This window comes from Stegodyphus dumicola, chromosome 5 (genome assembly GCF_044657685.1).
Source record: "Stegodyphus dumicola isolate Sdum_Otavi_A_Nest chromosome 5, ASM4465768v1".
NCBI classification, from domain to species: domain Eukaryota; kingdom Metazoa; phylum Arthropoda; class Arachnida; order Araneae; family Eresidae; genus Stegodyphus; species Stegodyphus dumicola.
Genome location: NC_140772.1, coordinates 99,200,545 through 99,210,420, shown reverse-complemented (window position 1 = coordinate 99,210,420; position 9,876 = coordinate 99,200,545).

Sequence of the window (9,876 nt, the reverse complement as noted above, 5' to 3'; positions counted from 1 at the left end):
ACGGATAATAAATATGTCCTATATATTTTGTCCTGTAGGAAGTAGAAACTGTCGTATAAATGAAGCTTACGGGTGCTTTGTTGAAGATGTGTGGAAATAATAGCGGAAGAATCACATTCTATTCAAGATATATTCTAATGAAAACTCTTAAATAAATTTCAACGCCTTACTTTATATTGCATTATGATGCATTACAAAGGTACAATATAAGTATACTTATGAATGACTATTATTTAGATACTTGGTTGGTTGGTGTTGTGTCCTTTGATCAAATGGATCCATGCGTGGAAATCACAGCTTTTGCCAGTTTTACAATCATCTCAGTATACAGCTCTCCCTGGAAAGGAAATTCCCCCGGAAGCTTCTATAAATTCTATATGATATGATACCATCTTTATCAATTTTTATTCCTCTAAAATGGCAGGTTCTCAATCTACTAATGATCTTTGTTATTTCTCTGTTTGCCTCAATAAGTTAATTTGGAAGGAGTAAACCTTTTTAAGGAAAAAGAGATGTAATGTTATGTCCACAAATTTTTAGCTTACCTCTTTATTTGTAGGTAGTTCAAATGCACTCTCATTTTCTGTGAAAAGTTTTCTCGTGAAAACCCTTTCCCAAGCCAAAAAGATATTAAGTTCTGGAAAAGTTAATTATCAATTGTGAAAAATAATTTTGATCTGTCCCATGCCTTTCAAATTGTATCAAATAATGCACAAAACCTAAAATATCACTAAAATCATAAGTTGTATAAGAAATACAAAGTGCAAGTTTATTCAAATAAACATGACGGTCCATGGTGCCTTCAGTGAACTCAAGATTGTGTACACTTGCACCCGACATGCAGCCCCACACCATTACACTTTTGCTGTTGCTTGAACATACTTTTCTCGATGCTCAGTTTTAGGTTGTATCCAAACTTCCATTGCAAATACCTCCCATTGTAAAGAATTATTGAGAATTTGTTTTCATCAGAAAATAATGCATTCAGCTACACTACCTTTATTCAAATACTCACTTTCAAAAGGGAGTATTCCTTTTCTTTCGATTAGTTTTGCTGATTTGTGGTTTTCTTCTGATTTGTAACCCTAGATGTGTAACCAGTCCACTGAGGAATTCTGTAGACACAACAAGAATATAAACACGGGTTGGAAAATTAAAGTGAACCTCTCTGAGAATACGGCACACCGAATTTCAAGCACCCCTACGGCAGCATAGCATATAATTTATGTTTTCAGCAGTATTGGAGGTATTGACTTCAAACACTAAGAATCATAAGACATAAATTAGTCATATACCATAATTTTAAAGCACATCAAATATGTGGTGCTCGGCTGGCTGGTGCGACTTTTATCAATATAGCAGGTCTTTGTCACGTATTGAAAGGCACAGTATGTCACGTATTGAAAGGCACAGTAATGGCCAACCCGCCAGGTTTTAACTTGTGGCCCGTGGAGCATAGTCCTAATAAAAATATTTTAGTGTACAATACACATTATAAATAAAATAACCATCATATCGCGCGAATTTTTCGTTTCGTCGCAGGATGGAGACATGTCATGCAGTGTTACAAAACTAAGAGTCAGATAATCTGCGGCAACATCGAAACGTTATGGGGCATGTAGTTGCTCTTTTTCTGCACGTTATCACCACGTTCCTCGTGAGAATAGAAGAATAAGAATAGAAGTTGCTACAACAGAGTAACGTGTAATGTATATCGAATCCTGTTTTCGCTTTTAAGTACAGCGAAAGTAAGCAAAAAAAGTGGTTATATACTATATGTGTACATATATATATGTATGTCATAATAAAAGCACAAGGAAAAGCCGGAGCAGTGTCGATGCGTGATTAGACCCATATTGAAGAAGAATTTTGATTGCGTAGTATTTAAAGAACTTGGCAGTCGAGGCAGTTTTAATTCCATTTTTATTTCCAATTGATATTTGTGGCCACAATCACTTGGCACTCTAGTTGTGCCTTTCCACAGAAGATTTACATTTTTGATATTGCTGAGATAGAAAGCAAGTCAGTGAAATTACATCTTAGCAAAGTAGAGAGCAAAAGCTGAATTGCGCTGAAGGATGGAAGCACGCAAAGAGAAAAGTTTTGGGTTACAATTCGGTGATTGGTCGTCAAGAGGCATCTGGTATTAACGGTTACGTAAGATCGCATGATTAATTTGAATGACGCAATGCAGATAAGTTATTACGATTTTAGAATAGAGAGGAAGAATTAATGTTTATAGTTATATTATAATTCTGATTCATACATTTTTTATCTTACATATTTCCTCCCTTCAAAAAGAAAAAGGCGTAGCGACAGAGAAGCCTTTTTAAAGAGAAAGAGTTAAAACACTAGCAAATGTAAAAAAAAAAAAAATAAATAAATAAATAAATCATAAAATTTTTGTCCTGTAAAGTATAATTTATAAATATCATTTTTTTTAAATAAATTTTTAATTTTTAGAGTCCTATTGAATTTTTCAGCATTTCAGTCCAAAAGTCTTTTTGTTTGAGAATTCACATAATCATAATTCTTCAGGGAAGGTTCTTGTTATTACAGAATATCAAAAAAAATAAACTTTTATATAATCATTACTTATAATTAAATGCACATAAATATTTATGATATTAATTTTCATATTGATAAATTATATTTTAACATCATAAATATATTAGGAGTAACAGTTTCAGAAATTATGGTTTCACCGTTATTATCTTTCATCTACAATTCCTTATTTTACCAAACTAGAAAGCCTCGCAATACTAAACAAACATATCCATCAATAGGGCTGCCCTCTTGAGCTAACCAGTATGTTCTCTGCACTGGTGGCCCAGGGTGCCTAGACAGTTACTTGAAAAGGCCTCCGTTCCTTGCATTAAGGTAACTGACCTTTGAGAACTGCACTAATACATTCCGTAATAAAAAAAATATAATAATAATAATAATAATAATAATAATATAAAAAATTTACATGCATTCATAAAATGAGAGCCTCCAAGATTATCTTGCATGAAGAGGGTAAAAGGAACAACTGTACAGAGGTAATTACAGGCCTCTGTTGAAGGAACCAGTACACACTCATCATACTATACTTAACACACAATAACCCATAAATTTTAACATGTATTTACCATAATTTCATATTACTTATCTGTACTAATTTCACTTATTTTTAACATCTTTATTTTTAGAATAATTATGAAATTCGTATTCAAAATTCTCAACAAAATTTAAAAAACATAAAAACTTATCTTAACATCCTTCCCTATGAATAATTTAAATAGCTTAAAATTAATTACTTAATTTGCTCACACATAATTATGAAAAATTAGAAAAATTAATGAACAAGAATTTCAGATTTTCTCAAAGCAAATTGCAGAAATTTTAACCAAAGTTGAAATGAAAACTACAGAATCCGCAGCACATTAAATAATTTAGTTCCTGAGCTAGATTCACACGAATGTAATAATTTTTGAGCTGTTGAAAAAGCGGAAGTGCAAATAATTTTCTGTCGCACATACTTGCAAACACTAACTCGGATCGACCTTGAACCCGCTGTAATGCTGAATTCCTAAACGGTAATTCACTGATGATTTCCTTTTCACTAGGCATTCGGACTTCTCGATTTATCGAGAGATTACTTTCAATCTGTAAACACTACACGAGATTATTTTTGAAGCACTTGCAAAACACCACAGCAGAAGAATGATCTGTTATTTTTTAAACACTGAAAAAACAAACTTGATGATTCACTTCTTTCACATTATCTTGGATTTATCACAAAACGATCATCTGAAGAGCTGAATTAAATTTTCCATTGAGGTTTCAGGCTGCAGGAAACTATCCTGCCGGCTTAATTGTAATATTAAAAGCACAAGGAAAAGCCGTGCGTAGTATTTAAAGAACTTGGCAGTCGAGGCAGTTTTAATTCCATTTTTATTTCCAATTGATATTTGTGGCCACAATCACTTGGCACTCTAGTTGTGCCTTTCCACAATAGAAAGCAAAGTCAGCGAAATTACATCTTAGCAAAGTAGAGAGCAAAAGCTGAAGTGCGTAGTTATGAAGGATGGAAGCACGCGAAGAGAAAAGTTTTGGTTTACAATTCGGTGATTGGTCGTCAAGAGGCATGTGGTATTAACGGTTACGTAAGATCGCATGATTAATTTGAATGATGCAATGCAGATAAGTTATTACGATTTTAGAATAGAGAGGAAGAATTAATGTTTATAGTTATTTTATAATTCTGATTCATACATTTTTTATCTTACATATTTTATATGTGTATATATGAATGAATGATTATAGTTAGTTAAGTTAAAAGAAACTAAAAGAGTTATTGGCTTACACTTGATCGAGTAGCACTACTTTAATCCTATAAATGTACCGGTTATACATGTAACGAATTATCACTAGCCTGAGACAGAACGACAGATTCTTAGAAAGACTATAAAACAATCTTTTTATTTAAACAGAACATTGAATGTAAAGGCACGACTTTATGCAACAATTACCACAGCTCGTGGCAATACAAATAAATAAAACAATCAATTTAAATCAAAAGTCAACAGTAGTCAAAGATTACATAATTAAATAATAAGTTCGAAAAGTCGATTTTTATAACATTAGCTAGCATAGATCTGATTTTAGGAGCAGAAATATTTTATGACATTTTTTATTAATGGACAATTTAAATCTTCTACGTAATCACTCGTTTTTAGAAATTCTGTGTTTGGTTATATAGCTACTGGTTCTTTGAAATCATCTCTTGAAAATTGTCAGAATTATTGTGGACTTCTCGGTAATGTTGATAAGATTGATAGATTGGTAAAAAAATTTTGGTCAGTAGAAAATATTGGTGAAAAAAAGCCAATTCTTAGCCGAGAAGAAGAATTCTGTTAAAAACATTGCAAAGACACTTACAGACGAAATGAAGATGGCAGATTTAGCGTAAAAATGCCTATGAAAGACGAACAATTAGGAAATTCAAAGCACTTAGCCAACATTAGACTCAATCAATTAGTTAAACGTCTTAGCAAAAACGCTACATTGCAACATTTATATCAAGATTTCATAACAGAATATGAAAATTTAGACCATATGGAAAGGGTCGATGATAATTCAAAACCGGAACTTGAATATTACTTCCCCCATCAAGGAGTATATAGACCAGAGAAGTCAAGTACAAAATTAAGAGTTGTGTTTAATGCTAGTGCCCCAAGCTCAAATGGCTTAAGTTTGAATGATTTACTTTTAGCGGGAGGAGTCCCAGAAGATACTTTTGATATTCTTGTGAGATTTAGAAAACATCAAGTTTTAGTTACTGTGGATATACAAAAAATGTACCGGCAAATTTTAGTTAATAAATCCTAAAGATACTTACTTCGAATCTTATGGAAGAGAAACCTTAGCGACTCACCTGTGACATATAGACTCAAAACGGTGATTTATGGTACTAAAAGTGCTCCATTTTTAGCCATTAGATGCATAAAGCAAGTTGCATATGACGAAATGCATAAATAATCCTGAAGCTGCCAAAGCTGTCTTGTCAGACTGTTTATGATGTCATCTCTGGTTCATCAAACTTAGCAAGAGAATTGAAAACTCAACTTATACAGCTTTTTCATAGTTGTGGAATGACTTTGCACAAATGGAACTCTAATTCTCCTGACCTGTTGGATAGCCCTTCTACAAGCTCTGAGCTTTCATTCTCCTCCAAAAGTGATAATGTGGTTAAAGCTTTAGGTATTACATGGAATTCTCAGAAGGATGAATTCAGCTTTAAAGTCTCAATCAAGGAGAAATCATCATATACCAAAAGAGACATTTTATCGACAATTGCCATACTTTATGATCCTTTAGGACTGATTGATCCGGTAATCATCAAAGCCAAGATATTTTTACAGAAATTATGGGTTCAAAAACTGAATTGGGATGAACCACTTTTTGCAACTATTTCTCACGAATGGCAACAGATAGTTTCAAATTTAAAGGCTGTTGAAAACATCAAAATTAATCGTTGCATCCTCTCCAATCATCCAAGCAAGGTTTCACTCATTGGATATGCAGATGCTTCGGAAGCCGCTTTATGGTGCAGTTGTCTACTTGATTTGTGTCGATGAAGATCACGGCTCATCATCTCATCTACTACCCAGCAAATCTCGTGTGGCTCCATTGAAAACTTTATCTATTCCAAGACTGGAACTTTGTGCATGTTTGTTATTGGCTCATCTGATTTCGAAAGTTAGCAGCTCATTGAAGATGACATCATTTAGATGACATCATTCTGTGCACTGATTCAACGATAGCACTGTAATGGTTGAAGACTACTCCTCATCTTTTGAAGACCTTTGTTGCAAATAGAGTCTCCAAAATTCAAAGACTAGTAGAGCCGCGACACTGGAAGTACGTATCATCAGCAAATAATCCGGCAGATCTGATTTCTCGTGGTGCTTATCCTCATGATCTTGTGACATCTTCCTTGTGGTGGAATGGTCCTGAACAGAAAGAACTTAGTAATGCTTCTTTATCTGAACTTCACAAAACTCTCATAGATTCTCCTGCTTATCAGGATGAACTTAAAAAACCTTTAGACATTAATTTGAACTGCAATTTAAACTTGTTTTGGAATACCTTTTTTGAATTAACAAATAATTATGTTAAACTAATTAGAATCTTAAATCTTATTTTCAGGTTTCTGTCCAATCTGAAAGGTCCAGTGAAGAAAACAAGCCCCATTAGTAGTACTGAATTTCAAGATGCGGAAATGCACTTGATAAAAATGGTTCAGGTAATAGAATTTGCAGAGGAGATTAAATCACTTCAACATCAGAGACTTTTGATTAAAGTCAGGTAAAAACTTTAAATCCATTTTAGATGGAAAGATATATTACGTGTGGGCGGTTGCTTAACTCATGCCACAATTAATTATGATTCTAAACATCAAATTTTATTCCCAAAAAATCATAAGCTTACCAAGCTAATATTTATTCATTATCATTTGAAAAATTTTCATGCTGGTCCTCAAGCATTGTTACATTTTGTTAAGGAAAGGTTTTGCCCATTGGTGGCAAGGACTTAGCTAGAAAACAGTTCACGAATGCTTAATTTGTTTTCGTCATAAACCTATCATTTCAGATCAATTAATGGCCGATTTACCTCCTGAACGTGTAAATTCAAATCTAACCTTACATACACAGGGATAGATTTTGCAGGTTAAATTAACATAACACAGGGATAGATTTTGCAGGCCCTTTTTTTAATCAAATATAGAAATCAAAGGAAAACTAGTTTACATAAAGTTAATATAGCAATCTTTGTTTGCTTACTTACAAAAGCGATTCATTTAGAAATAGTATTTGACTTAACATCTGAAACCTTTATTGCATATTTAAAACGATTTTTCTCGCGTAGAGGTAAAAGCTAATGTCTGTTTAGTGACAATGCAACTAATTTTGTAGGAGCTCTTAAAGAGTTAAAGAAACTTGCTTCTTCAAGTTACTGTCCCTGATGACGTTTTGGGTAAGAATTTGGCATCTGAAAATATCTCTTGGAAATTTATTCCTCCTCGTGCCACGAATTTGGGTGGAATTTGGGAGGCCGGAATCAAGTCTTTTAAATTTCATCTTAAAAGAACCATTTCCGATGCTAAACTAACCTATAAGGAATTTTTAACCATAATTGATCAAATTGAAGGAATACTAAATTCGAGACCTCTTTCTCCTTTATCGTCTGAACCTTCAGATTACGAGCCCTTGACACCAGGTCACTTTTAACAGGTAGACCCATAAACTCTATTGTAGAACCTTAAATTTTAGACTTGTCAGAGAGAAGATTGTCAAGATGGCAAAAATTAACTAAAATGATACAGATTATATGGAAACGATGGATAAACTGACTATCTTAATCACTTGAACAACGAAAGAAATGGTATTTTTCAAAGGACAATATAAAGAAAAATGCAATAGTTATTATTAAAGATGATCAGTTACCTCTATTTAAATGGTTACTAGGAAGAATTGATCGGACAATTTCGGGTAAAGAGGGTAAGATACGAGTAGCAGTTATTAACACAAAGTTTGGTCCAATTAAAAGGCCAATATCAAAACTTTGTTTATTGCCTATTGAGGATAACTTCAAGGATTAATTTCTATTGTTAATAAAATATATACATTGTTCTTTATTATACTTATATTTTGGTAATTTTGATGAAAAGTGTCAATATTTTTTACTGTTTGAAATGTTGATATACTTACCATAATTATTGAAGAAATTTGCCAAATGTTCAAACTTTATGGAATTTTCTGAATTGTTTATTTCATTCTGTAAATGATTTACTAACTTTAAGTCTTTATTATTGCTTAAAAATGAATAGCTGAATTGTTAGCATTTGATATTGAATTGTATGCTTAGATTTAGTTTGCATATCATAGATATTGCAACGTGGGGCGGTATGTTGCCTCCTACGCGGCAATAAAAGTTATGTGCAGCGCATTGTTTCTGCGCAACTTCAAAGTTATGCACAGCGCATTGTTTCTGCGTAATTTCAGTTAGTTAAGATTCGAACTCCTAGCATAGCATACGTGTTTTTGATCCTGTATAGTCGGGAATTTATCATTTTCGATTTAGATTTTTAGTTATGTTACAGTCCACGAAATAAAATTGGTTGTTGTTGTAAAATTGTCTATAGTATACAGTCTAACCAGCGACCTCAAAACAAGTCCCAAATATAAAATTTCAACATTTTATGTTGAAGTTATGCGACATATGTACGTGTAAAAGTGATGATGGAACTAGTCAAAATGGAAATTTCCTTTGAAATATGAAAATCGAAACAATACTTTATTTATTTCTCACAAGTCAAAACGATGTCATAAATAACTAACTACTAGTAAATTTATGATGCAATCTAAAGAATTATTTAAATCTAATATTTTAAACTGGAATGAACTTTGAATATTGGAAATTAAATATAAACATAATATTAAAATATGTTGCGAATAATTTGTATTCGAAAAATTGGAACACGAGAGAAAAAAATTCTCACAAATTCCCTTTGCATATTAAAAAGTATTTTCTCAGAAAATAACGATAAAAAATGCTAGATTAATTTTTCGCCATTATCGAAGCAACTCCTTAAAGAAACAGGAAATTTAAAGCATTTTACGTAGTTTCTCTTATTGACGTATATTGACTAACTTTCTGTATTCGGCACATATCTTGATTAAAGTACGAGTAATATACAGCATATGTGTTAGTATGCAAATTATATAAAGTAGTCAAATAGGAGATAAAATACCATTTTAGAAACCAGGCTCGCGACGAAGATACCATAAGGAAAAAAACTAATTTCACTCGCTAAATTCATCGGAGGGGAGAATTAGCTTAATTATATCCCCATGGTAAGAGGGCCCGCTTTTGAAGTAGTTAGAGTAAAAATACTTCCCCATTTCCTGAAAAAGCCCTAACGCTCGGGGGGTTAAATACCTTGGCTTAATTATCGACCATAAGTTCAACTGGATCGAACACCTTCAACAGAAGAAACTAACCACCGCCAAAATTGCTCAATTCCTAAAGAATATGAGAGGTTACTGCTGGGGCCTCAACAGCAAAATCATGAAAATATTACTCAAAACTGTACTCAACAAAATCATCACCTACGCAGCAGCAATATGGGCATTTCCAAATCACAGAGCGCAAAAGAAGATTATTAAATTCAATTCAGTGACCATTCCTACTCAACATAACAAGAGCATATGTCACAACTTCAACAAACGCCCTGCAAACACTCGCCGGAGTTATTCCCCTACCAATAGAAACTCAAGTAGAAGCAACCTCGACAATAGTATTGCCACTTTCCACCCTGATGAATATCCT